The 27,659-nt window shown below is 43.8% G+C and overlaps 1 protein-coding gene across 4 annotated transcripts in view; it reads right to left on the bottom strand.

Annotated features, from left to right (window-relative positions):
* Positions 1–13,567, bottom strand: part of LZTS1 (leucine zipper tumor suppressor 1) — a 49,905-nt gene extending 36,338 nt beyond the window's left edge. For 3 of the 4 annotated variants that reach the window (XM_047857540.1, XM_047857542.1, XM_047857543.1), the window contains exon 1: positions 13,391–13,567. The gene's annotated coding sequence lies outside the window, so the exon portion shown is untranslated. Of the gene's footprint in view, positions 1–3,937; positions 4,019–13,390 lie in introns of those variants that run through there. The other variant, XM_047857541.1, reaches the window with a different exon arrangement.
* Between the last annotated feature and the right edge of the window lie 14,092 nt (positions 13,568–27,659).

Raw genomic sequence — 27,659 nt, 5'->3', positions numbered from 1 at the left:
TGAGAGATTAGTAAATGGCAGCTATGTTTGTCTTTTTGTTTTTTAACATATAGAACTCGGTGACTGAAAGCATTTTTGTGCTCTAATTCTAGACTCAAATTCTTCATATATTTTTCCCCAACGTTGCTGTTCTCTGGGCTCTACTTCTTTTCTTTCATTATCTAAAGAACTGGGGCATTTCCATTTAGGGCCTTTAGAGATTAGATATTTTTTAAACATGGATAAACATGTATCAATTTTTTTTTTGTAGAAATTGCTCTTAAAGTGCTTAGAAATCACTAACAAATAGATAGTAAAGTCGCTGAGGATGCCAGAGGTATCCTTGGGGCCTACCATAGGGCCTTGCCCAGAAGAACTCAGTACATTAAAGGAAAGGATCAGATAGTCAGAAGCACAGGTATGAATAGGGGGGAGCAGACACAACCCCTTAAGCTGGTGATGGGGTGTTTTTAGCTAGAGACATCTCCTCATTCCCCTGCATGTTCTCTGAGTCACAGCCAGCTAACAGCAGCCTGGCCCCAGGGCGTAGATGAAATCAGATACCTCTGTCTTCCCCAGAGGCATTTCTGTGGGTCTCTGGCCCTAAAATCCTCTTGGACTGAAGCATGTGATGTTGGCCTATCCTGTCTCTTGCTGTTACTGCTCGGCCCACACTTGCTGCCACCTCCTGAAACAGGAGCACCTATGGGGAGGGCTTTTCACCTGAGTCCATGGAGCGGCTAGAGGAAGAAGAGAGAGTAGGAGAATCTAAGGGATGATGTCAACTCAGTGGCTTGGAACAAGGGGAGTAAACATGAAGCAGCACAGAGGCTGGTCTGCACCATGAAATGTCCACTCTTGCACTGGATCTGGTGCATACTGAGCACTCTGTGGTACTATGGCAAAAGAAACCTTCATAGACACCAGTCGTAGAAACAAGACTCTACCTTCTACTAGTACCTTTATATGACTCAATGTGGAAATATATATGCCTGTAAAGAGTGAGATCCTAAGAGCCCTTTCTGGTCAACAAGAGAAGTGGCTGATCCCTGGGGTCCTCCTGCCACTGTGTCCCTGAAGACTCCAATCCTGAATGCCTGAGAAGTGCTGTGCATCCAGCACAGGTCTGGGCAAAGCAGGGAGATGGCGCTTCAATTAGACCAGATCCCAGAAATCCCACCTGCCTCCTTGTTCCTGTTCTGTAGCTGCTCCAGGGCCAGGCAATAGAGCAAGGTCCTCAGTAGCTGGCAGAAAAGGTATGAGGAGTGGAGAAAGAGGAGAGTTCTTGGTTTGTGTCGCCAACCCTTCATCCTGTTTTCCTATCCTGGGACACACCTCTCTAGGGCCCTGCTGAGTGCAGACATTTTAAGTAGGGACCTCAACATAGCACCATTATTTTTGACCCTTGGCAGGCTTTCCTGAAACCACTTTATGCTGATGAGAGTAAGGCCTAATTCCAGGCTGCCTTGTGTCTCTCTAACAGGTTCCACATCTCTCATCAGCTTCTGAATCCATGAAGTGCAGTCAAGTGGGAGTTTATAGCTGCTGTCCCAGGGACTGTGCCCAGGGCAGGCCTTTGAACTCTGTCTTTCTCTGCAGACAGGAGGTTCCCACTGCTGTCTAATAGGGGAGGGCAGAGGCTGCTGGAGGGAAGTCCTGTGGATGCCTTTGTTCATGGACAGCTCTCTAAGATCTGTTCAAGCTGTCCTGGCCCTAGAATCAGATGGCCCTGCAACTGAGCTAACAACCTCTCTCCCAGATGTTTCTAAAAGCCATGAGAGCCTCTTGTCACTGGAGGCACTGCCTTCTCCCCAACAGATACCAACATACTAGAATGGAGAAATTGCTAGACTCTGAAGATGTAGGTTCTAAAGTCAGATCAGAGACCTAATAGCTGTGTGCTTGTGCCATGGAAGAAACCACCTCAACTTTCTGGACCATGCCATCAAAGTGGAGAAGTTTCCCCTGCTTAAAAAAACACACACACAAAGAAAAAAGAAAAATAAAAAGCAGAGAAGGAGCTGAGAAGGCAGGTGGAAGGTGCACTAAATGCCAGACTGCTCATTTCACATGGGAGGGTTCATGTATCTGTCCCTGGTATAGAATGTGTGTCAAAACAGCAGCAGCTTTGATTTGGTCCACCCAGGCTGCCTGCCCCATCTTGTAATGATGCTATTTAGGCAGAATAATGTTCCTCTGTCCAAAGACAGAGGTGGACTTTTCAGCTTTTCATTCTCCTATGTGAGACTTGGCCAAACTTGGGCCTTCTTTCATCTGTACATCTCCCAATGAACTAAATGCAGAGAGAAGTTTCATTTGATTTGTTTTTCTTTCTCCTCTTTTCCTGACCTTATATGCTACATAATCCAGAAAATGACCCAGATGGAAAAGGCACCGGCTTTGAAGCAAGAGTCAGGAGGAAAAAAGAAAGAGGTGCAGTATAAAATCCTTGTATCCAGCCGATCACCCTGGGGAGAAATCTTTCTCCCCTAACTCCATTCCACACATGCTCCAGATGGTGTTATGGAGTCTTCTTGAGGGCGGAGGGAAAATCCAGTGGCCCTTCAGGGTCTCTGAGCCCTCCCGTCCCTTGCCTCCTGTCCTCCACACATTTGTCATAAGCCAATGTGAGCAAGAGATCTACTTCAACACTGAATCTCTGCCTCAGGACATTCAATGATGCCACACTCATCTGTTGTACATAATTTCATTAGCCAATTTTAATTTAGTCAAATTGACAATGTAGTTAGAGAACCAGAGTGACAAAGGTGGAAGCGTTTCACCCCCTCTCCCGTATTGTTTTTAGTTATGACTGTCTCTTTGTGCCAGAGTAAGCAAATAAGAGAGCAGTTGTGAGGAGGCACTTGGGTGGGTCAGCTGACTGAGCTCAGGTCATGATCTCATGGTCCGTGAGTTCAAGCCTCAATAGGGCTCTAGGCTGTCAGCACAGAGCCCACTTCAGATCCTCTGTCTCTCTCTCTACCCCTCTCCCATTTATGCTCTCTCTCTCTCTCAAAAATAAATAAACATTGGGGCATGTGGGTGGCACAGTCAGTTAAGCTTTTGGTTTCAGCTCAGGTCACGATCTCACGGTTTGTGGGATTGAGCCCCACATTGGGCCTGCATTGACAGTGCAGAGCCTGCTTGGGATTCTCTTTTTCTCCCTCTCTCTCTCTCTCCCTCTTTCTCTGCCCCTCTCCCACGCATGCTCTCTCTCAAAATAAATAAATAAACTTAATAAATAAATAAATATTAAAACAAACAAACAAAAAAATAAAGCATTAAAAAAAAAGAGAGAGTGGGGCACCTGGGTGGCTCAGTCAGTTAAGCGTCCAACTTCAGCTCAGGTCATGATCTCACGATTTGTGAGTTTGAGGCCTGCATCGGGCTCTGTGCTGACAGCTCAGAGCCTGGAGTCTGCTTTGGATTCTGTGTCTCCCTCTCTCTCTCTGTCCCTTTCCCGCTCACACACTCTCTCTCTAGATAAATGTTAAAGAGAGAGAGAGAGAGAGAGAGAGAGAGAGAGAGAGAGTAGTTGTCATGCAGTATTGGCTGACTCCAAAGTTTCCCCTTCCTGATATCCTGGACATGTCTATATGAAGGGCTCATGGCCTTCTTGCATGGATGTCTTAGTCTCATGCTGGCCTTCCTTCCATTGGCTGACAGGAAGGAGATGAGGCTAACAGAAATAGAGCTCCTATTATGTTTCATGTGCCTTTACTTATATTGGGTCATGTAATTTTCACAAAAATTCTACCTAGGACACAATACATTTTATAGTAAGAGAAAGATGAGAAAGCAGGCTCAGAGAGGCTAAGTGACTTGCCTGATGCCATACAGCTGTTAGGTAGCAGAGTCAAACACTGTCAAAAACAATGTTTTTTCTGCTTTCCACTCCCAAACTTGCCTTAAAGGTTGACAAGCATGAAAAAACCCAAGCCTCACTTGTGGGGCTCACCTGCTCTTCCAGGGCCGTAGGTTGCCATCCAGGTGAGGATGAACTTCTCTGGAGACTAAAGGCATATGGCATGAGCTGAAGTGTTTCCTGAGTAAAGACTCACTGGAGGCTGGAGATGTCACAGGACACTGCCATGGCCTTATCCTCCCTTGGTTAGTCAGGCTTCTAGAAAACACAAGGGAAGCTCCTGGGCAAGTAGAAGACGATAGGGAATGATGTTCCGAGATCTTTGGAGCTGTGGGCAGGAGGACCCCTGGAACCCAGTTCTGAGATTGAAGAAGGTCCTTACTTGACCATATCTGACTCTCTGAGCACTGGAATGGACATCTGCCTCCTGGCTGGGAATCTCTCCCAATGTGACATCAACTCTCTGGGTGGTTAGCAGAGCTCAGCGGTACCCACAGCCTTCTCATTTTGTTCAGATTTGGTTTAAATTGGGCACATATGAGACACAAACAGAAAACTTGATTTTCATTTTGGAAAGGTGACAACTGGTCACAACTGAGACTGGCATAGTAAACCTTCACTATCACATTAGATGGGAGCTTCTCAGAGCTCTTGGAACAACGAAAAAGGCAAAAGAAAAGAAGGAAATCAAACATCTGAAGACCCCAGAAAAATAAGGAGGAATACAGGAGAGAAAAATGGAGGCTGTGGAAGTCCATTCAGTGGAAGTCCAGGGACTCCTTTGACTTGGGTGGGGAGAGACCCACAAAGACTGAGAATATCCCATTATTGACAAGAACATATGTCTTCTGGGGCAAACCTGCCTAACACTAAAGATTTGAGGATCTAATGAATTCTATTGGCCCTTCCATCTTTGTCCACAGTTAGCAGCAGGTTAATGTAAAGAGTCTGAAGTGGGAGCACCAATCCTAGTTCTGCAACTAACCAGCTGTGGGACCCTGAGCAAGTTCCTCCCCAGTCTGGGCCTCCATGCCTTCATCTGTTTAAAAAAACAAAAACAAAACAAAACAAAACAAAAAGGCTCCTGTGATTCTGTCTAGGTCTAAAGCAGTGCAAAGCAAGGTGTTACCCATGTATCTTCTCATAAATAAGTTCCTAGACTAGGAACTTTCCTCTCCTTGAGCCTTAGCTACCTTACATTTCCAGGCAGTGGAAGATCTCTGGGAACATGTGCTATCAATCAGGAGATAGGAAGGAGGAAAGAAAGTCATTCTACTAAATAATGTTATTTCTAGAAAGAAGTCTCTCCAACCCCAAATCTATTCTATTCTCCATTGCTGGATTAACTTCTTAAAACCAAGGTTTACTATAAGCCACTGTCTACCTATTACTTGTCATTTACCACTGCCTACTAAATAACAAGCAAACTCCCAAGGGGTGCACAAGGTCCTTCTCAATCTGATTCAACCTGCTTTTGTTTCCCCACAACCTATTGTCCCCTATCTTTTCCACCCTCCCTCATCTCTTAAAATCACACCCAGGAGTGCCTTAGTGGCTCAGTAAGTTGAGTGTCTAGCTCTTATTTCAGCTCAGGTCATGATCTCACAGTTCATGGGGTCGAGCCCCACCCGGGGCTCTGTGTTGACAGCATGGAGTCTGTTTGGGATTCTCTCTCTCCCTCTCTCTCTCTCTCTGCCCCTCCCCTGCTCATGTTCTCTCTCTCTCAAAATAAATAAATAAACAAACAAAAAAAAATAAATAAATATTAAAAAAATAAAATCACACCCAGATCACAGGGTACTTCTCAACTTCTATATCTTCCATGAAGACTTTTTAGACTAGTTTAGCTTTGTATAGGGATATTTTCTAATGCATCTGTTGTCTCCCCTAATACCAAGCCTGTCTGGAACAGTCTCTGTCTCATTTGTGGGTCCTGCCAGGAGCTGGTAGAGTGCTTGATATGAACCTAGTATATGTAACTTTAAGAGAATGCAACTAAAATAGAAAAAACTGGGTCCAGGGGCCCAGAGCAGGAGTTCTTGGAGGTGAGTAAAGACAGCAACTTGGGGAAGAAGGTTTTGGATGGAGTGGGAGGAGTGGATAGCATAGAATTTAAGGATCCTTTCAACTCTGATATTTTGTATTTCTATGAAGAACACTGGACATTTCTTCAACACAGACTCTTTAGTTTCCTGATAAATCTTGGAGCCTTGGGTTTGGAGGTCCTGTCTGTAGCAAGAGCTACCCACTCCCAGCCAGTGCAATGCCTCTGAGCAGGGCAGTTGCAGACCCCTGGAGGGGAGAAGCGCAGGCAGCTGGGAGCAGACAGCTCCCTTAAGTGGAGCACTGCGTTTTTAGTGCAGGTGGAGGCTGCGGCTCTGCCTGGTGGTTTTTGCTTTCCCCATCTGCCTGCAGTTCAGTTTGCCTGCTGGTGCCACTGTGGTATTGGGGCTGGAGGAGGTTGTCTCCTCAAGATGTGAGCACAGTCTAATCCTTCCCAGCCTCCTCCACATGTGCACTGCTGAGATGCCCTTCAATGGGAAAGAGAAGAAGAGAGCTGAAGTTAGAATGTCTGAAGGTTGCAATAAATATGGGAGGTTCTCTGAGTGCTTAAAGGGTCCTTCTGAAATCATCTGGCCTCTGACCTTGCTGCTGAGGTGGCCAGGGCAGACCCAGCACAGGCATCCTCCAGACACTCTGGTCAGACTGCCTCTTAGTGATCAGCAGAAGGTAAAGAGCAACCTCAAGGCTCATTCCCCCAGACTTCCATCCCTTGACAAGCTCAGTTAATTCCCCATTGTTTCTGCCTCCCTAGCTGTGTGGTGGCTTCTGTTCTCAGGGTTTTTTTTCATTATCTTCATGGATAAGAGGGTGGGAGGGAAGGAACCAAGGTTGGGGGATCCATCAGGTTCCAGGCCAGCTTGTGTTGGTACTGTATTCCCCTTCCAACCTCTGCTTGGGAGACCAAATGAATGTTATCAGTGACTCAGAGAACCTTCTGTCAAGGTCACTCTGTTCTGCCTGATGCTATCTCTGCTGTCTGACATGAGAACTGATTCTGTTCTCCACCTCCTACCAGCCTCAGTGCAATCCTGGGCACTGGATGAGCTAACAAAGAGTGCCCCATCTGTTGGCTGGAGATTATGTAGAGTCTCGCTATGCCAGGACAGAAAGTCTTTAGGTTTCTGCCTCCCTAGCTGGTCGGTTCCTGTGTGGTACAACCCTTTCTCTCCCTGAAGCTTCCTTGAAAGCTGAGGGAGAACCAGCCTTGAAAGTTCCCCTGTTATTCCTTCTTTTCTTGCCTGCCTGGGTTTTCAAACTCGGTGGCCCTTGGGCACCACAGGGAGATCTGAGAAGGATCTGAGAAGGAAGGGCCACTGTAGGCCTTACCATTACCTTCAGCCATTTGAGTCTGAACCTTAAGTGAATTCAGAACCTGGTGCTCTACATGTGAGGCATGGCATATTTTCCTTTCAAGGGATTTATAATCTAGGCAGGGAGGAAGGATAGAGAAGCTAAATACTAATACATGGGAACAGATGCTCAATGGGTGTGACAGTACATATTGCAAATTTAAGGAAAAGGGAGCCAATAGGGGGGCGGTCTTTCTCCCATAGCTGATGTCCTTTCTTCCCTCTAGACCAAGCAGGTGCAGCCCCTCAGTAGTGAGCAAACCCCTCGTGTCTCCTCCTATTGAGCCAGGACACACTCACCTATTGCTCACCATCCCACCATCTAGAGTTATTGGAGTTCCTGGGGAAAGGTGCTGGCAAACCCAAGCTTTGTTTCCCTGCCTCCTTAGCTTTCTCTTGCCTCCTTCCCTTGCATGCCTATACTCAATTCTCTCTTCAGCAGGAATATAATGTTCAGCTGCTTTACACCCACTCTCTGAATGCTGCCAGCGAATAATGACTAAGGTGGTGGGTGGAAGTACAGCAAGTTGAGACCAATTTAGCAGTCCAGGATGCCAGGAGGAGGGTGATTTAGCAGCAAATGGCTTTGCAACTGCAAGGAGAGTGAAGATGCCCCCAAAGCCAACAGGCCAGTGAGCCAAGTGCACAGCCCCACCCTGGTGCCTCAGGCAGGGATTGCCTCAGCCACCTGGCAGTCTATGCATTGCAGTTACATTCATGCAAAGGACAGGGTCTGTCCTTCAACATCAATTGATTTCCAGAATAATGCCCATCTTCACCCCTGATCTCAACTCCACTTTGACACTTTTGAGGGGTCTGTGTCCTTGTGTACCCCTTAGTCTGAAAGTCTCACCTAGATTTATCCCTCTTCTGGTGGATGCTATGGCCTGGGAACTTCTGCAGCTCTGAAGGGCTGATGGCAATTCAAAAGACTGCTCTGGGCATGGCAGAAATTGAGGTTCTGTGGCATCAAGGAGGGGTGCTGCCAAGTACACTTTAGATAATGCCATGGAGAGACCAACCCAAGTAGACACAGGTGTGGATCTTCCAGGTCCTGCCATCTGGGAATGTCTGAGGATTCATGCTATGGGATGTGACTGTGAGTGTGGATATCAGAGGAGAGCATGTCTCAGTGGGAGAGATGAATGAATGAATTTAGTGTGTGTGTGTGTGTGTGTGTGTGTGTGTGTGTCTGCCTGCTAGCAGTCATCCTTAAGGCAGTTATCTTCTCCCACAGTGATTAACTGACTTGGAAGCAATTCTGTGGGTGATCTGTATAGGGCAGCTCCTTATTGCCTTTGTTCCAGGTACTGGACAAAACCCACATCACATCTGTTTAGACACCAATTTGGCCTGTCACTTAATAAGAAAAATCACCACTCTACTGGATTGATTAGAACAATTAGTTTTAGCTGATAGCTAACACATATACACCCTCACATTCTGTCTGCCATCAGGCTTAATGATAGGGTGGTAATAGCCTTGGACTGGGAGTCAGGAAAACTGAGTTCAAATCCCAGCATTCCACTTAAAATTTTGGGTGAGCTCCTTCACCTCTGATCAGCTCATTGAGTTTTCCCATATGTCCAACTGTGGAAGATATCTTCTTACAGGGTTGATGATGATGATACTAATAACACCATCACCAGCAACATTAATATCCCTTTTCAAGTGGACAGTCCTGTACAAATAAAAAGAGCTGTTAAAATTATTATTATAGGAAGCCTAGGGATGATGATAGGCCGTCAAGTAGAAGTTGATGTCTGTCAGGAAGCAACAGAGTAACAGAAGCAGGAAGGAGATTGCAGACACAGGGACAGCTTTGCCAAACGGCAGTTAGCCTGAAGCTCAATGCGGCCATGCTTGATTTTTGACACATCCCCACCCACTTCTCTAAATCCTTGGAGAAGGGGATCCAAAGTGATTCTGCACACTCATTTTGCTGAAGGCAGTTGTTAGAGGTGAGTTACCTCATATCTTTCATTTCCCAGCTCTGTCTGCTCTCAGTGTCTTCCTGAGTTGCATGGAAGGAGGAAACAGGCTCCCACCAGGATTCCCCTTGGGAATAAAAGCTCCATCTCCTCAGGTCTCAGCTTGCATCTTGAAACTATAACCTTGCTGCTGCTATGTCTACTCTTTTTACACATTCCTGAAGCTCAACTTCAAGGTTTAGTTCATGACCACCTTTTCCCTGGTGTCTTCGAGATCACCTCCCTCCTGCTGTGCAGCTGCCATGTTCAAAGTTAGTACAATCCAATTTTCAACGTACTTGTCATTGATTCATGTGTTCTGGTTCTTCTTTTCAATTTTCATCACAATTTTTATTCTCAAGGCATTATTGAAACATTTCTTAAAATCCCCCAACTCCGTGGTACCTTGCATGGATAAAATCTTTAATAAATAGTGAAATGCAGTTTTAGGAAAACTAAAATAATCTCAGACCTCTGAGAAGGCATGTGGCAACCTTTGAGAAATAATAGGGCTGTGTAAAGGGTATGGAAAGGGAGTCACCAGACTGTAATCATGTGACCTTGGACAAATCATGACCAGATTACTTCCCCAAACATGGTAGCAATTCACACTCCCAACAGCAGCTTATGAGTGTCTATTTTAGATCGGTGGTTTTCAAACTGTAGCAGCATAAAGATCTATTCAAAAGCTACCTCTGAGTCCTACCAGTTAAATTACCTAAAGATTCCCCAGACAGCTAGATACTACTTTGTTGGCAAACCCCTAGAAACACCCCATCATTGCCCTGGAACCACTGCCCTCCTGGGGTTCCAAATGCACAATTTTAAAACCTCAATTCTAGACCCTAGCAACTCCCGCTTATATATATTTGTGGGTTGACTGAACCTGACATAGAGTGCCTATGTTGGAAGGGTGGTTGGGAGCTAGATTTTCCTTAGGTTTCCAAACTGGAGTCAGGAACTGAGATGGAGGAGCCCTGTCTAGGCAGCGGCCCTGAAGGAGGTGACCCAATAATAAAGGCAGGAAAGCAGAGGCCACACCAACGAAGTGTATCCATGCAGTAACCTGCTATTGGGAAAATGCTCCCTGCCAATGGTCTCTGACAGTTCTTTTCCTTCCCATTACTTTATTAAACAAGCATTTATTAAGGGCCTAATCAAAGTAGCCACAAACTATACTCTGAGCTAGGCATTCACGACACTATCTCTGCCTCTAAGAACTTAGCAGGCTCTTCAGGACCAGTGAGTAAATGCCAGGATAGCATGGAAGAACTCAGAGGAAGCCATGTGACCCAGAGAAACTCAGGGAAAGGAGAGGGGAAGTTTTCTTGAAGGTGTTGATTCTCATGGTTAAAACCAGAATTGCAAGTGGGAGCTTGTTAGGTGGAGGGAGAGGGAGAGGGACAGGGCAAGGATATTTTGCAGAGAGGAAACATGTATTTCTATTTTTAAAGCAGAAGAATATGGAAAGAGCCAGGGCAGGGGTGCCTGAGTGGCTCAGTTGGTTAAGCGTCTGACTGAGGCTCAGGTCATGATCTTGTGGTCTGTGAGTTCAAGCCCCATGTCGTGCTCTGTGCTGACAGCTCAGACCCTAGAGCCTGCTTCAGATTCTGTATCTCCCTTTCTCTCTGCCCCTTCCCCACTCATGCTCTCTGTCTCAAAAATAAACAAACATTAAAAAAAAAAAAGTAAAAAAAAAAAAATAGCCCGGGCTGAGCTGAGCAGAGTTCAATTCCTTGCTCCTCCATTTTCTACCCTAGCTACGTTATTAATTTCCTGGTCTAATAATCATACACCCTGCAGGGCTGTGCTGAGGATTAAATGAGATAATGCATAACAAGTACTGTGTACATAGTATACTCAGTGAATGTTAACTATTGCCCATTACACCGACTATAAGCTGGTTAACCATAGGTTTGCCTTCATTACCTTATTCATCTTCGTAGCCTCACTGCCTGGCCCAAAGCCTTGCATTTTGTAGGTATCCAATGAATATTTATTAAGTGAATGCTGAATAAGTACAAAGGCATATAAATAAATTTTCAGGATTAGAAAGCCATTTTTTATATGGCTGGAGCCCATCTACCTCTTTGTCCAGACAGACAGACATAGGCAAACACATGGCTTCTCAAGACTGCATGGCAAATCTTTCCCTCACATACTCCCAAAGCATTGGGTCTCCCAAAACACACCTTTGACAGCAACTATTTCACACACATCTACTGTGGCACACACAGACAGGAGGCTCCTCCTGCAGACACAAATGCACACGCTGGATTGTTAAAGCAGGTTTTACTTCATGAAGTGCACAGAGGCTGCCATAAATGTTAAATAACAACCATCTCAAATGTCCCATCCTCCTTCTTGCTCTCACATAGACACTTTTGAGAGACAACCTTTTTTTCTCCACCTGGGTTTTTTCTCACCTCATGAAGAGTGAATGTCCACACTCACATCTTCTCAGCTGAGAGTTTATCCTTTGACTTCCTAACTTTGCTCCCATTAGCAGTGGACCTCAGGGAAATCCCTGCCCCTCTCATGCCTCAGTTTCTTCACTGGTAAAACATAGAGAATTAACAATGCTTCATGCCAACCTGGTAGTTACATTGTGAGGATAAAGGAGATAACAAATGAGATAACGTCTGTGATGTGCAGAAAGCACCTCAGAAGAAAGGCACTGGATAAATATAAGGTGTAAATGCCACACCTGATTAGTGTGTGTGCCTCTGCCCACAGATTTCCACCCACACACTCTGCTCTTCTCCACCCTTGAACACAAACACCCTTCCTGCCTGTAAATGCAGTCTCAAATACCCATTTTCATGTATGTACAAATATATACACACTTTCAACACCTGTATTTTCTGCAGAATGCCCACAGAAAATTATTTTTGAACTTAGAGGAAGCTCAGGTTACAAACTCTAGCTCCTACCTACAGAGTCACTTCAAGGGTACCTGGTGCTGGAAGAATTGCCAAGCAGACGGCTCACCTCTCTGTGGCTGGGCTGCTCAGCTCCCATGACTGCAATTAGGCTGCACTACCAGCAGAGCAGGAGACCCTTTATCTGGTACAGCTCTTGCCAAGAGCTCTCCAGAACTCAATGCCTCCACACCAGTTTGCCAGCATCCAAGACCCAAGATCAGGGCTGATGGTTGCAGGAGGGTGTGGATGGAATGGGAGAGGAGGGACCCAGGAACTTTAGATGCTTAGATCCCTAACACTCTTTGTTCCTGGGGAACTGAGTGCTCTGAAGCTAACAAGTCTCAAGCACTTTCCTAGGCCTGACATACTTGTGGGTGAGAAGAACACTCATTTTCTCCACAGTTTACTCCTTTCCACTTGGAGCACGAAGGAGAAAGCTCACCTGGCTTGTGGTGTTTTGGTGCCTGTTGCTGCTGAGTTGTATGCTCTGAAAGATGGAGTTCAGTATGTTGAAGGGTGTGGTGGGGGGTGTAGGGAGTGAGGGGCTGGTTGCCTATGGTGGGTGAAAAAAAGACATGAATGTAGTGTGTGTGGGTGTGGAACTGTGCGTGTGTTAATTTGGCTAAATGGCAACTCGAGGACTGATCCTGGTGACCGACAACTCCAGGGTGCCACTTACCTTCATTCATTAACCCCCTCTCTACCCACCTCAGCCCCTGTGACATATTCCTTCAGTGAAACATTACAGACCTAACTGTATCGCATCCCTGCCACCCTGTGAGTGCAGACACAGCCCATCTCCATAGTTCCAGAAGTCAAAGTGCAGTGACCGGACCCCAGCTGTCAGACCCTCTGTCTAGGACCTGGCCCCCTCAGGGCTCACGCACACTCCCCTTTTCCTCATCTCAGACATCACTTAATATCCATCAAGATCAGATTCGGGGCTTGGAGTAGATAAAACCAGTCTCCGGGAGACCGAGACAAAGACAGAGGACAGACGCAGCATCCTTTTCTCCTGGCTGGGACCAGAACAGCAGCACCCACCCCGGCAGAGGGAGAGACCCTGACAGTTACATGCAGAGACAAAGACACCTAGACAGAATCTGACATAGACAAAGACCGACGGACGCACGGACGCACTGGCACTCCGTGAGGAGTGCAGTTTCCCTGGGAGCCCTGGTGCGGGTGCCGCGGCTGCAGACACTTCTCAGGAGCGACCCCTCGTCCACCGCACCTTACCTGCCCCCTTGAGCCTCGGACTGACTTGAGAATTTTTTTTCAGTGTGTTTCGCAGTGTGTTCCCGGTTGTCTTAGCAGAGCCGCCGGCCGAGCGGGTCCCGCGGCGCCGCCACAACTCGCGGCTCTGGCTAGCTGGACCAGGCGGGCAGAGAAAGTTTCGGCCTCCCCGCGCGTCCGCCGCCCGCCAGCTCTCCGCGCGCCGGCCACCGCGCGGGGTCCCGGAGCCGAAGGCGGGGCGGGGCGGGGCGGGGCGGAGCGGAGTGGGGCGGGGCCAGCGCCGGCACCGCTCATTGGCTGGGGCGGGGCCTGCAGCCTCTCACTTGCGGCTCGGCGGCCTTTGTTCACCGCTGACAGCTGGGGCTGCTCTAGACCTCTGGGCTCCTTGGCGTCCGCCGTCCGCCGTCCCCCATCTCTCAGCTCTCACTTCCAGCAGACCCCGCCGGGCGGCCCTGAGTCTTTCTCTCCACCCACCCCTCCACCCCGCCCTTCCCTCCTACTGTTCTATCTTGTTCTTGTCCCTTCATTTTTTTTTTCCTTTTATTATGTGCACTCCGTTCTTATTCCTTCCGGTTTCCTTTATCCATTCCTTCGCTTTCTCCTTTTCCCCGTATTCCTCTCCTTCTTTATCACCCCTTCTAGTTACTCGCCAGTTTCCTTTCCCCAGCACGGTCTCCCTACAGCAACCCCCAAATCCCGCAAAAAGGTTGGATTTCTAGGTTCAAAGAGGGACCCGCAGCCTTGGTGAAGGGCAGTGCTTCACCCTGCTAGGACTATAGACTGGAGGCCGGAGCACTGGCACTCCCACTCCTAAGACATTTCAAAGGCAAACTTTTTCAGCTTCCTCGCGGGGACTCGGTTTCAAGTGATAGCTGAGGCCTATTTCAAGTTTATAGCTTTAATTCTCACCCAGTGCATTTTTAACGCTATCATTTTCTCTACCACTCCCACTTTTAACTTCTAGCAATTGAGCTAGGAAGGAAACCCAATTTACAAGCTTTGGTAGGACAAAAGACCAGTTAAATGGGGTGCTGGGTGTGGCATGAAGCTCTGATCCTGAGAGTTCACCCAGGCTAATCCGCTAAAACCACGAATAGCTCTACCCAGGGAATGGCATCTTCAGCCAAAAGAGGTGTGTATGTGTGGAGGGGGGAAGATGGAGATGGCTAATCTCTGATTATAAGTAGAGTGGGGGAAGACAGCCCCAACAGAAGCAACATCATTTTGTTTCAGCCACCCCACTGCTCAAAACTTTGTAAGAGATCCTTACTACTTCCAGATCTTGACTCTGAAAACCCCTATTCTCAATCCCAGGCTTCCTGGAAGGCAATACAACATAGAGTTTAAAAGCACAGACAGGCTCTGCTAATTGTCTTCTCTTCATCCCTGAGCTAGAGCATTAACTTCCTTATATCTCAGTTTTTTTGTTTTTTGCGTTTATGAAATGGGGGTAACAATTCCTGGAATGTAAACTTTCTGAGGGCAGGGACTTGTTCTCTTTTGTTCTTTTGGTCTGCTCTGTTTACAGATGTATCCTCAATACCTAAAACTTGGGTAGCATATAGTAGTCATTCAATAACTGCTTGTAAATGAACCAATTCCTAGTTCATAGGTTTGCTATGAGGATTAAATAAGAATCCTTGGCATGTGATAAGTACATACACATGGTAGCTATTACAAATAACATTACAACTTTTTTGAATCAACTCCAAAGGCTATTCAGCCTTCTCTAAACATCACCTCTTCTTTTTCACCTCTGTGTATACTTGTCACTCAGTTTGAGAAGTCTTTCTCTACCTGTCAGAATTTGAGACCTAAAACACAATCCTTATTTACCCCTTCTTCCATCATCTCAGTCAAAATGACAGTTCCTTTCTCTAAAGCTCCATGCCTCTTGTGTCCCATTCATTGACACAGCATATGTAAGCTTGCTTGCATGGCGGCTGTTACTGCGGGTCTGTCTTTCTCTAGACCATGAACTATGTAGAGTCAGGGACTTGGTGTGCTCCCTCACAGGTGGGAGTTTCTCAGAAACATTTGCTGAGTGGTTTAATATAGACCAAACATCTCAGCACTTAAGAAAAAAAAGGTATTATCTTGGAAGGTAGAATAAGGGGTCAGGTTGGCTTCAGACTTCAGTCAAACTAATTTTTGTGTTTTTAGATGTGAAATTCCATGGAAGGGGAATAAAGTCCTGGAAGTCTGTTCCTCATTCTGGCCCTACAGTTACTACTTAAATGCTCTTGGATAAGCCACATCCTTGACTAGTCCTCAGTTTCTTCATCTGTAGTAGTTTGAATGAGACTCTTTAAGGGCATTCATCCAGCACTGACATAGTGTGACTCTCTGATAGAGACCTTCTAGGGAGAATATAAAGCATGATGTGTAGCGCTCTTATAACGACTGAGTTAGGCAAAGGGTATGGGCAGTGTGTTGGTGTGTTGGTAGAACCAGGATACAGTATGAAATAACAGAAATGCCCTGTGCAAGGGATGCTTCAAAGATAGAATGGGGTGCATTGAAAGTGGGGGTGGAAGTAAGGAAACAGAATAAGGGGAGGAGAGCTGCCATGGTACTGTGTGTGTGTGTGTGTGTGTGTGTGTGTGTGTGTGTGTGTTTTCCTAAAAGCCTCAGGAATGTGGTCTCCAGAAGCAGAAAGCCATAATTAGCTCCCTGATTCAGCTGTTGGGTATGGTAACACACTGACTCGCTGTGTCTGCCCCTGACGCCCCTGTTGGGATTCTCGATGTGGCTCCTCTTCCTTTTTCTGGTGAAGGGGCACTCCCCTAACTGGGCCCCAGGTGTCCCATCTGGACCTCTGCATCCTTCAGGCTCTCCTTTGCCTGAGCTTAGTCTGGAAAGATGGGTCACAAAGCATTTGTTTGTAAAAAATTCCCTACCCTCCTCATCTGTTCACCACCTAAGATTCAAGTAGTTTGCCATTCTGGATTCTATCTTTAGGATCTCAGACTGATCACATAGGACCAGGCCCATGGACCAGTTAATCTAACAGCCTCTCTGGACTAGATATACCTCTGCCTTTCTCAATGTACTTTCACCTATTACAACTTAAATAGTTGTCCATCTTGTCTGGGTGTTCTTCTGTAAACTTCTCATTCAAAAGACTATATCCTTCTTGTTCAACATTGAATGCCCAGTACATTGTTGGTATACAGAAAGCACTCAGAAATATTTGAATGAGGTCTATAGAGGGGGGAAAGATGATATTTTAGAAAGATAAATGGACTCAAATACAAAAGAATCACATCTACTCCCACTTCTTCACATTTGTGGTCTTTTTAAAACCTTTCTGAGACTCTGTTTTCCTCATTGGTAAAATGGGCTTATTAACATTATCCTCACCTGTCTTGTGGCAATGATGCAAAAATGAAAAGAATTAATGAAGTTGAAGGTGGTAAGAAAAGCAAAACATGTAAAATAGTTGTTTAATATTATTTCAAGTCTAAAACTCCAGATACTTGTGTTAGACAGTAAGAAAAGCTGACTATAGGGGCGCCTGGTAGGCTCAGTGGGTGGAGCATGTGACTCTTGATCTCAGGGTTGTGAGTTTGAGCCCTATGTTAGGTGTGGAGATTACTTTAAAAAAATAAAAATCTTAAAAAAAAAAAGAGCTGACTATATTTAACTGAGGTTGGGTAATCTCCAAAAGTAGATGAGAAAATACAGTGCTAGATCACTGAGTCACTACTGCATCTATATCCAAGCTACCCAGGAAAGTACAGGAAGGTTGATTTTTCTGAAAGTCAATCCAATGCCTCTTGACCTGGAAGGATGCCCCACCAGTGTCCTGTCTCCCTCCATGATTGGGGGGTGGGGGAAACAGTTCCCCTGGAATTTTCCAGATGTTTAGTTCTTATAACCAGAATTTACATTCCTTCCCTGTTTGTCCCTGGACACCTTGTACCTCTTATCCCTGAACTTTAGTAAACTCTTATTTGCATTGGGAGGAACATCTCTTCCTTGACTTCTCTGGGTGTTATGAAGACAAATAGGATAAAATGCGAGTAATGCTTTTCCTTTCCTAGAAAGTACTAAATGACTCCAAGAAATTGTTAATCATTATCATCAGGAGGATTATCATGTAGAACTTCATTCTGAGTACTTAATCTGTATTCAGGAGACCAGGGAAGTTGTAGAGGGAACAAACACCTTTAGGAGCCCTAGGGAGAACATGCTGATGTTAGAATTCCTATCAAATGAAGACTTATTTACACTTGCATGCTCAAGTTATCTCAAGAAGTTTGTCCATCCGACTCTTTCATTGAAAGGAAAACTGAGTCAAAGAGCAAGGTGAGAAATTGACCCAGCTTTACTGGAGCTGGGACCCCAAGGTTTTGAGGCATGTATCCTATTGCTGCCTCAGAAGCCTTGTAACTGATACAGTGCCTGAATGTGGTTTGGTTTGGTTAGTGGAGACCAAAGGTAGGCAGCCTTCCCCTGAGCAGAAAGTAGTGAAACAGCCACATTGGCTAATGCAAAACTAGGGCTCAAATGGCACTAACTGGCTTCTAGTGTAAATAGGCTTTGTTCATCCATCAGCTGACAAGGCTCATGTGATAATCCTTTAGCAAACCCTTCAATGTAAATACAGGGTTGAACTAGATTACAGAGAAATAAGGAGGAAGTATTATGATTTGACATATCCTGCCTCACCTCAAATACCATTTTCAGTGGGATACAATAGGCTATTTCTAATTCTGGTCTGGCATATCACCTGTTTTGGAATCTATCTCTTCTGTGGTTTTGACTAGTTTGTCTCAAACTGTGAATCAGGAGGATGTTTCCATCATAAGTAACAAAAAGCCTAAATCAAACTGGCCTAAACAATAGGTAACAAAAATCTTCATGAATTAATACATTAAGAGATTAGCTTCCAGATTAGTTCATACCTTGGCTTCACAGTGTCATCATAGGTGAGGTCTTTGCATCTCTCTGTTTTGCCATTCTTGGAGTATGGGCTTTGCCCTCAGGATGTTTGCTTCATGACTTTGGTTGGATATGCCAGTCTAGTGGTCATACCCAGAACCAGTGATGGGCTGAGAAATAAAGGACCTTTTTTTTTTCCTGCATCTCTTTCTTAAGATCAAGAAAACCTTTCCTGGAAGGCTCTCAGCTGACACCGGATAGGATTGGAGACACCATCTAGCAACCATCGGCATACTCAAGGAGAAGACCATAATTGACTTTGACCAATTGGTTGGGGTGGAATATATACTGGGACATACCTGTACATTTCACCTTTGTATACAAGGGGAAGAGGAAGCCATGGAGAAAAACAGTCATTGCTTGCCTATGATGTATCTCATCTTTGCTGGACATTTTATCTACAGCGACTTACTTAAAAATCACAGAAATCACCATCTCTGTTTTCCAAATGAGTAAATTAAATAATGTGCACCAAATCCCACCACTAGTAAGTGAAGGAAAAAAGACTGGAATGCAAGTTCATCAAAAGCTTCTCCTCTCTCTATTGTTCCAGGCTATCTCTTCCAGTTGACTTCCAGGTTGACCCTTCTCAGCTCTACCCAAGACTGGAGACCCCCGAAATGAATTGAAGTCTTCCAGGAACCACTATAAGCACAAGAGATAAAATAGCTTTCTAGTATCTCCAACACCTCCCTGTATGCCCCCTTCCTTACCTATTCACCTTGATTTCTCCCTCTTCCTCAGCATGTATGTCTCCTTGGTTCTATACTGCTCCCCACCTTCATCAAAGCCACATTCATCTCTTTTCCCTTGCTTTCCTTCAAACCATAATAGAAGTCTTTCAAGGCCCTCCCCAAGCCCTCACTTAGTCCTCCTGGGTCCCCTACCCCCAATTCACTGAAGCCTATCAAATAGCCCACCTATGTCCTGCTATTCTTTCATTTATTGTGCATTTTGTAACTCATATTCTATTATTTCAGGTGAATGCATCTTGTTTTCCTGGTAGATGTTTAAGTGCTCAGCCCAATGCCTGGCACATGATAGGCACTCAGCAAATATTTAATGACTAAATGAGGGCAGGGACCACCTCTTATTTTTCTATATCCCTAATAATACTTAGCCTGCCAATGAGCATATGGGTGGTGACTAACAGACTAATTGACCTTGGGCTAATTTCTCCCTAGGGCTGAGGATCCACAGGCAGATGAAGAAGTTGACATGACCTTTGTCAGTTCTGAGGGAGGTCTTTGGCAAATGGACCCTGTCAGGCTCACATTTACTCATATCCCTGAACTCTTTTAAACAAACAGAGCATATGAGAGCATGGCTTCTGGGAAATCATTTAGATCCCTTATGGGGAATGCTGGCATGATCATTTCCTTCCCCCAAGAGGGAGGGGGTGGAGGGGATAACAGAGGCTTTTTAGACCCTGTGTGCTGAAATTTAATTCACACACTTACTCAGTCATTTCTCAGGAAGCTGCTGGGATTGGGGGGGGGGGGTCCCAGATGGAAAGGCTGATGTTATACCTTAAGAGTTGGTAGGATCAGACACTGGTCTTCTGGGATGAGAAGCTACTGCTGGCCTGTCTGGCTTTTTCATTGAAATCTCCAGGTCACCGCACCTCTCAACAAGCATTGTGATTCTCCCCTTAGGTCTTCTGGGGTTAACCTCACTCCCTATACTTTATATGTGAACCTCTCTAGATGTTGACCACACATTTTGCTTTATTCCTAGACTGACTGCAGTCACCATGAGAAGGCTTCAATCTTATTGCCTGCAAAAAATAGAGGAGCTACGGAAAGGGACAGAGGAGTGGAGGTGGTGGGTAGCTGTACCAGGTATTCTCTCAGGTTACTTTCAGCATTCTCTGACTCTTTTTAGCTAAGTTTGCTAGAAACAAAAAAGAAGGATTGTTGCAGCAGCCAGGTGAGCATTCCATCCAGAAGAGGCTTTTAGTAAACTTTGAGAAGTTTGTTTTCATGATACAATCAAGGCAAAATGTCAAATAGCATCAGTTTGCTGGAGGTTTCCTAGTACTAGTACCTATCTCACAGTGCTTAGCACCACACCTGTCATACAGAAACCCCTTTAATTATTTTCTTTGATACCTCTCCTCCCCCTGTCCGAAACCCAGCTGGGAAACTTTGGCCAAGTCTCCTGCCCATACCCTCGGTTTCTGGCACTTTCGAGTGGTATTGACGATGTAATTCCACAGGAAGGGACACACACACACACACACACACACACACAAATATAAAGCAGATTAAAATATGTTTACTAAAATTCTTGGGGATACTGTGATTGCTATACAATGGAGCATGTCACACTAAGCTGAAACCAATAGGTTTATATTGTTTCCTTCCTAGCTCCACTGCCCACCTCCTTTCCTAAAATCTTTGAATTTTATCAAAGAATATAGTCTAATGAATGAGGCAAGAGTGAACTCTATGGCACTAGCATGGGGAGAGGAGTCACCTGGGAGGGCAATGGGACTTCATCTTGTCCTTGAGATCCCAAAATTGGGTTCCCAGCAGAGCTAGGATGCTAAGAACAAAAGAACTAACTTGAAGTTAGGGGGGAGGCAGCCAGGGGACCCTGTCCAAAATGGCAGCTTGAGAGGAAGTAGCTGACTGCCTGTTCTGGAACCTCTCAGAGCAGTGTTTACCATGTTCTCTCTCATTAATCCTATTTAAAGCTGAGAGGGGAGGCGGGGAGTCCTGTTTCAACTTGCAGTGGTTAGGTTCCCTGCTGCCACTGCTGCAGGGCTAAGCTTAGTGCTGGGAGGGGGAAGGGGCTTTCTGGAGCCACCTCTGCTGGCTCGAAGCTTCTCAGAAGAGCTTCTCAGAATCCTTCTACCATTAGACCTGATTTTACTGGCCTGCCATGGCCCTAATCTGTGTTGAGGAAGAGTATGCTTGTGAGAAGGCAGGAGGTATGCACTGACAGGGTGGCTGGTTGGCTATTCTGGTAATGAAGGGGTGTTGGAGAAAGGTGAGGAACTCTCCATTGAGGTGCAGGTGGGAGAGGGAGAAACAAAAAGGAAGGGGCTCTTGTGCAAGAGTGCTTTCTGAGAAAGTGCCTCTCCCTCTGGGCATGGGGAGGTCTCTAGCTGGCTTAAAAACACATTCTCTCTTTGGGGTGCTCATAAAAAAGCCAGATCTAGGGAAAAAGGGCCTTCCTGGCCTTGAAGAGGTAATGTGTCAGTGAACCTACCATTAATAATGTAGGGTCAGCTTTTTACAAGGGAGAATAGTGGACAGTGTTTACCTCTATAGTATTATTTCTGGGAGACCAAAAGAGACTTTTTTTCCCAAATATATTCCTGTGAGAGTCAATACTTGAGATTCATTTACGCTGAGACAAAATCCTCTAGTATTATCCAAAGATTAGAGTTCATGGGTAGCTCTGATGTTTACTAGATACATGACCATGAATGTCACTTAACCTCAGCTGATTATCTGTAAAGTGCACAGAATACCCCCCACATCTGTCATATATATCTAACTCAGTTGTCACCAAGGCCAAATCAGGTGACAATATAAAAATGCTTTTAAACCTCAAGTCACTATATATACATGGCAGTTGCATTCCTTTCACTCAGGGTACCTGCCACCCATGCAGACTTTAGGCCCCCAGTATATGTCCCAATAAGCTCTAAGAGCCAGACACTGAAATTTTATAACAAAGACAAGCTTTCTCTCTTAGTTATTTCTTCTTGTTCTGAAGACCCTTTCTTAGCCTGGGCTTCTTTCAGTTTGCCTGAAAAGATACCATGATGAAGGTCAGAGCCTTTCCTGGCAAGACTGGCCAGCAGTTGAAAGATATGCTTGCCATATCATAAAAGTGAATTGGAAGTAGAATTAACCCATGGGAAAGACAGAAGCATCTAATATCTAGTGGTGTCTAAAGACTTAGTAGTAAGAGTAATGTGCCAACAGGAAGCCAAATTTGTAAGCTCATGTGCAGCACCAGCCACGTGACTTTATAAAAGAACTTAATTATTTTCTATCTTAGTTTTTTCCTCTCAGTAAAATGGAGATAATAAAATTTGTGTTTCCCTTTGGATTGCATGAAGGTGATGGGGGATTGTGAAGGAAAGGCTGCAAATGTGAGGTAGTTTAGACTCCTGGGGTTGTCAGGCATCCTTGATAAATGCCCATTTGGCAGTGCTCTTGCTATCTTGAAGCACAGCCAACTTCACTATGATTTGCATTAAACTCCCACAATGCTAGACACCATCATTATTGCCTTGAAAACAGTAAAGCAGTAGGGTAGAATATGCTATTTTAGCACTTGAAACCGAAAAGCAAAAAGAAAAAGAAAAGAAAAGAAAATCAATGTGAGAATAAAGAGATAATTTAACAGAATTATACTCATGAGGAAATGGAAGACATTATATATTAACTTCTAGTCAAGTGGAACTTGACATTTACATAGCAAGAGAAATCCCCACAGCTAAAATACAAGTTAACAGCCCTATTATCCCCAGGCAGAGAAAGAGAAAGAGAGATGCAAACTATGTCTAAGATGTCTAGGGGGATTTGAGGAAAAACAGTCTTGCTTTAGGTTGACAAAATCTTGGCCTGGTCATCAGAAGATGTGGTCCTTCAGGATTTCCTTTCCTTCCTCCAGAGTAGAGACTTAATATATTTGTACATACTTTATATTTTTGAAGTACAAACATCATCTCATTTGATCTTTGCCAATCTTTTAATGTAGGAAAAATAGAAACTATTACCCCCATTTAACAATTGAGAAAACTGAGGCTCAGTAAAATTAAGTTGTATAATTAACAAACTACAGAATAAAACAGAAGCCATTTCTTTCTTTGGTTCACATTCTTGACATCCAAGCTGAAAAACTCACCCTGTAATATGAATTTTGTAGAATTTGACGGGGATAAGTTATCCTATCCTACATCTCACCCAGAGCAAGAATCCTAACTACAACACACAAAACAAGTAGTTAGCCAGTTCTGCTTGTTGATTTATATTAACAGAGAAGTCACAAACCATTTTATTTTTGATAAACCATTCTATCTTCGATATCTGTAAATGTTGGGGAGTTTTGTGAAATTAAAATAAAAATTTCTCTCTCAGTAATATCTATCTACCATTGAATTGTTAATTAAATGTTGAAGCTTGAGCAGAGTTTAGAAATGATGAAATTATGGCTCTGGTCTAAGTAACAAATCTACTATGAGTTGGGGAATGAGCTCTGGCTCTGACTGCCAGTCTGGTTCTCTTATCCTCAGCACGATGCTAATTCTGATCGCTTGAGTCCTTAATAAGCCTTTCCCTCTTCCACATGAAAATCTTTCAGATATTTGAAAACCACAATCTAGTGTAAGGAGTCCACAATCTAGTGGAAAGGAGTTTCCTCCTTTCCAAATTTAATGTTCCCATTTTACTTTGCCATTACTCATATGATGTGATTTTCTCATTTATTCAACAAATATTTCAAGATATTTCAAGTATTTGAACCATACTCATCACTGTGCTAGGTGCTAGGAACAGAGCAGCGAACAAGATGGGTGTGTGGTCTTCTGAAGCTTAGAGTCTGGTAGGGACTATGGTCATTGAACAAATAAAATAAGATGTAGCAAGGTGCTACAGAAGGTACATGGATGTCTAGGAACTATTTTGGGGAGAACACCTAATCTGTGCTGCCACAAACCATCCTTGTTACTATGTGCCCACATGATGTCTAGTTAGGATCCTTATGAAGTGTGGGACCCTGAAGATGCCACATTAGTCCAAGTATTTGTTCAAGGCAGAGTGCAGCTATTCTCTCTCTTTCTTTTTCCCTCCCCCATCCACCCATTCTCTCTGTCAACACACTAAATATCTGTTAAAGCAAGGTAAGACTGAGTTTGCTTTTTACCAAATACACTGCATTGAGGTGTCCTCGAGTCTATATAATCTACTGTTCAGTCAGACCTGATTAATTTTTTAAATTGAAATGAAGCAATTCACAATTAACTTGTATTATGTTTCATTTTCTTGGTTTGGGTCCAGGATCCTAATTTGTAACAATCGCTTATCTTTATTTCTATTAACAACGATATGTTTGCAAGAACTAGGAACTTATTCAGGTTATCTTAATTTATGAGAGTTTATTGTAAGGACAGTAAAAGCCTTAGCACACCCCCAGTGAGGGCTCTGAGTAGGGAAGAGGAGGTAACCAAAGCAGCCCCTAAAGGAGAACAGTGCTGGGAACCAATCTGCCACATAGGTGTTCTCATTTCTCTACCTCTTTTTCCTATTCTACTCTCTGTTCTTTTCCTTCCTATTTCTACCTGTGGCTTCTTTTTATTCTTGATTTTTTCTTATTGTCTTTTCTTGTGTTTTTCCACTTTTACACTATTCTATCAACTGCATTTGCTACTTTGGACACCCAGAAGATCTGATTAAGTCAGCCATCCTTCTCAAGAATCAAGTGTCCATATGGCCCTGGCTATTTGGATCAGGCTTGCTCCTTGATCTAATCATCTATAGGCAGGACTCTGGGACTGTGTGGGAACAAGCATACTTTTCTACACATAAGGAATCTCTCAGAAGAGGGATGTAGATATGCGAGCCCCAGACCACAGTCTCAAAGACACTAAAAGTGTCTGAGTGCTTCATAATTATCTCCTTACTTATACTGGGGTTTAAATCTCTAAAATATTTGCTTTCTGTTTTCTGAGTTTTATCCCTTTGTGTCTCAGTTTCAGACCTGGTCCCTCCCTTATAATATGGGCAATTTCACTTTTCCTCTTTACGTGTGTGGTGAGAACAAGACTCATAATCCCAATCACTTGTCACTTGAGGCAAAAGAGATTTAGTACTTTAAATGATGCCTCCTTTAACAGGTATGTCTTATGCATCAACAAAGATATTGTCTGAACTTATGGTAGAATTGGCAGGCATTCAGATTCTCTTCTTGTAGTGTCTGGCCTTTGAGGGACAACTAGGGAGGGAGACTGCTGGCTTTCTGAAGAGGTGGAGACATGTGCATCTATGGTCCCTGTGGTTAGCACTCTTTGGGAGAACTTTACAGTTTCTGCAAAACTTGAAGGCTGCCATTAAAAAGGGTACCTATCCAAGTATTCATTGGCTGCTTACTTCAAACATGGAATGCAATTGCTTATCCAGTTGCTAGCAAGCAAAGAATGAAGGTGAAGTCAGGTTGTGGCTGACTTCCGTGAAAGTAGAACTTGGTTATATATATTACAATATATGTTATCCATATGGCAAGAGAAGTCCTTTAAGTATGAAATTAAGGTGTTATTCAGGGCACCTGGGTGGCTCAGTTGGTTAAGTGTCTGGTTCCTGACTTCAACTCAGGTCATGATCTCACAGTTTGTGAGTTTGAGCCCCACATCAACTCCACACAGATCTCTCCCTCTCTCTCTTCCCTTCCATTACTTTATGCTTTCTGTCTCAAAATAAATAAATAAACAAAAACTTAAAAAGAAACATAAAGTATTATCCAAAGATAGGTTTATCTGGGGAGTATCAATATACTCCTATTGTTTGTCATGTCATCTTCAAAGTGTGGGAACTTCTTAGGAATGCAAATTCTCAGGCACTACCTCCACTTACAAAATCTGAAACTCTGTGGTGAGTGCCACCAATCTTGTTTTAATAGGAGGTTTTGATGCACGCTCAGTTTGAGAATCACTGCTTTCAGTCTGAGAATCAGAGCCACTTTTATTTTTGCAAATATTGCAAACCAGCATAAAAGTCAAATAGATGTACATTTTAAATGCTTGCAATGGCAAATGACATAACTATGTATGTGTATATATATGTATGGTATCTGTATATATATGTTAATATATGTATATGTATATATTCCATATATAATTCTTATGTATATTTCATATATAGTTGATCTTCGAATAACATGGAGGCTGGGGTACCAACCCCTGTGCAGTTGAAAATCTATGTGTAACTTTTGACTCCCCAGAACTTAACTACTAATAGACTACTGTTGACCAGAAATCTTACTTATAACATAAATGGTCGAATAACACATATTTTGTATGTTATATGTATTAATATTATATTCTTACACTAATACCTAACTTAATTTTTTTTAGCATTTCTAGGCTATGCAGTTTGTCTGCAAGTTTTTTCAAATTGTTGAAAATTTACAAAAAAAATTTTCTGCTGTGTTTATTGAAAAAAAAAAAAAAAGGGATATAAGTGGACCCAGGCAGTTCATACCCATTTTGTTTAAGGGACAACTGTAAACATAATATATATTTTCATGCTTTATGAAATTATTTTTCATAATATGTGGAAATATATTATAAAATATAAAGTATATTTTATTTATAAGATTTATAAAATTATATTTTGTTTATCACACAAATGTGTATGTATGCATATGTGAAATAAGCCTTGTAAACTACTAGCAATTTAAGGTGATGTTCTTTGGGCAGTTTGAACAACACCATTCTTTTCTACTATGTATCACACCCAAATATTGATAAGACAAAGAAAAAGTGGCTGTGGTTGAAAAATTGACACACCACCTTTATTATTAACAAAGACCAGATAGGGGAATGTGAATGCAGTCAGTGGGCAAATGTGATTCTTTTTTTTAGAGTGTTTATTTATTTATTTATTTTTTGGGGGGTGATGGGCAGAGAAAGGGAGAGAGAGAATCCCAAGCAGGCTCTACCGTATAAGTGTGGAGCCTGACATGGGGCTCAATCTCAGGTAAGATCATGACCTGGGCTGAAATCAAGAGTCAGTTGCTTAACCGATTGAGCCACCCAGGTGCCCTGCAAATGTTATTCTCAATTTACGGAGAAATCCTTATGTGGGGAGATAGAAATCAGGAATGCCACACTTCACATTAAAAGAAATACCAAGAATGAGGATGACTAACCACTCTAGTTGTTTAACCCACAGGGTTTAGCCATTAAGCTGAGTCAACAAAGAATATGTTCTTCCTCTTCAAGGCTGGAGATCAGCACTAAATTAGAGCAGTTGTGTTGTCCCCTCAGTTCCCACTCAGGGGCCAACTATCGTTTCTTTGAGTATCAGGTTAGTTTAGTTTATCCCTAAAGATTCTGAAGTCGGTCAAAGCAGTCCCCCAGTTAAATAAACCCAAGACTACTTTGTACTCATGGTTGAAAATTGACTCCCTTTCCTTTCCCAAATTATATCTAATTATATTTTTCAACATTTATCAGAGGTTTTCCAATGAAATTAAATGACCCACTAAGACCTTCCAATTATAAACTGTCTTAAGACAATTCAATAATAAAATGTCAGCAATTTAGGACTGTCCCAGATTTGAATATAAATGCCCCTTATTATCAAAT

This window comes from Prionailurus viverrinus, chromosome B1 (assembly GCF_022837055.1).
Source record: "Prionailurus viverrinus isolate Anna chromosome B1, UM_Priviv_1.0, whole genome shotgun sequence".
Classification (NCBI taxonomy): domain Eukaryota; kingdom Metazoa; phylum Chordata; class Mammalia; order Carnivora; family Felidae; genus Prionailurus; species Prionailurus viverrinus.
Note: the sequence above shows the minus strand (reverse complement) of the source record. Positions and strands in the feature narration are given on the sequence as shown.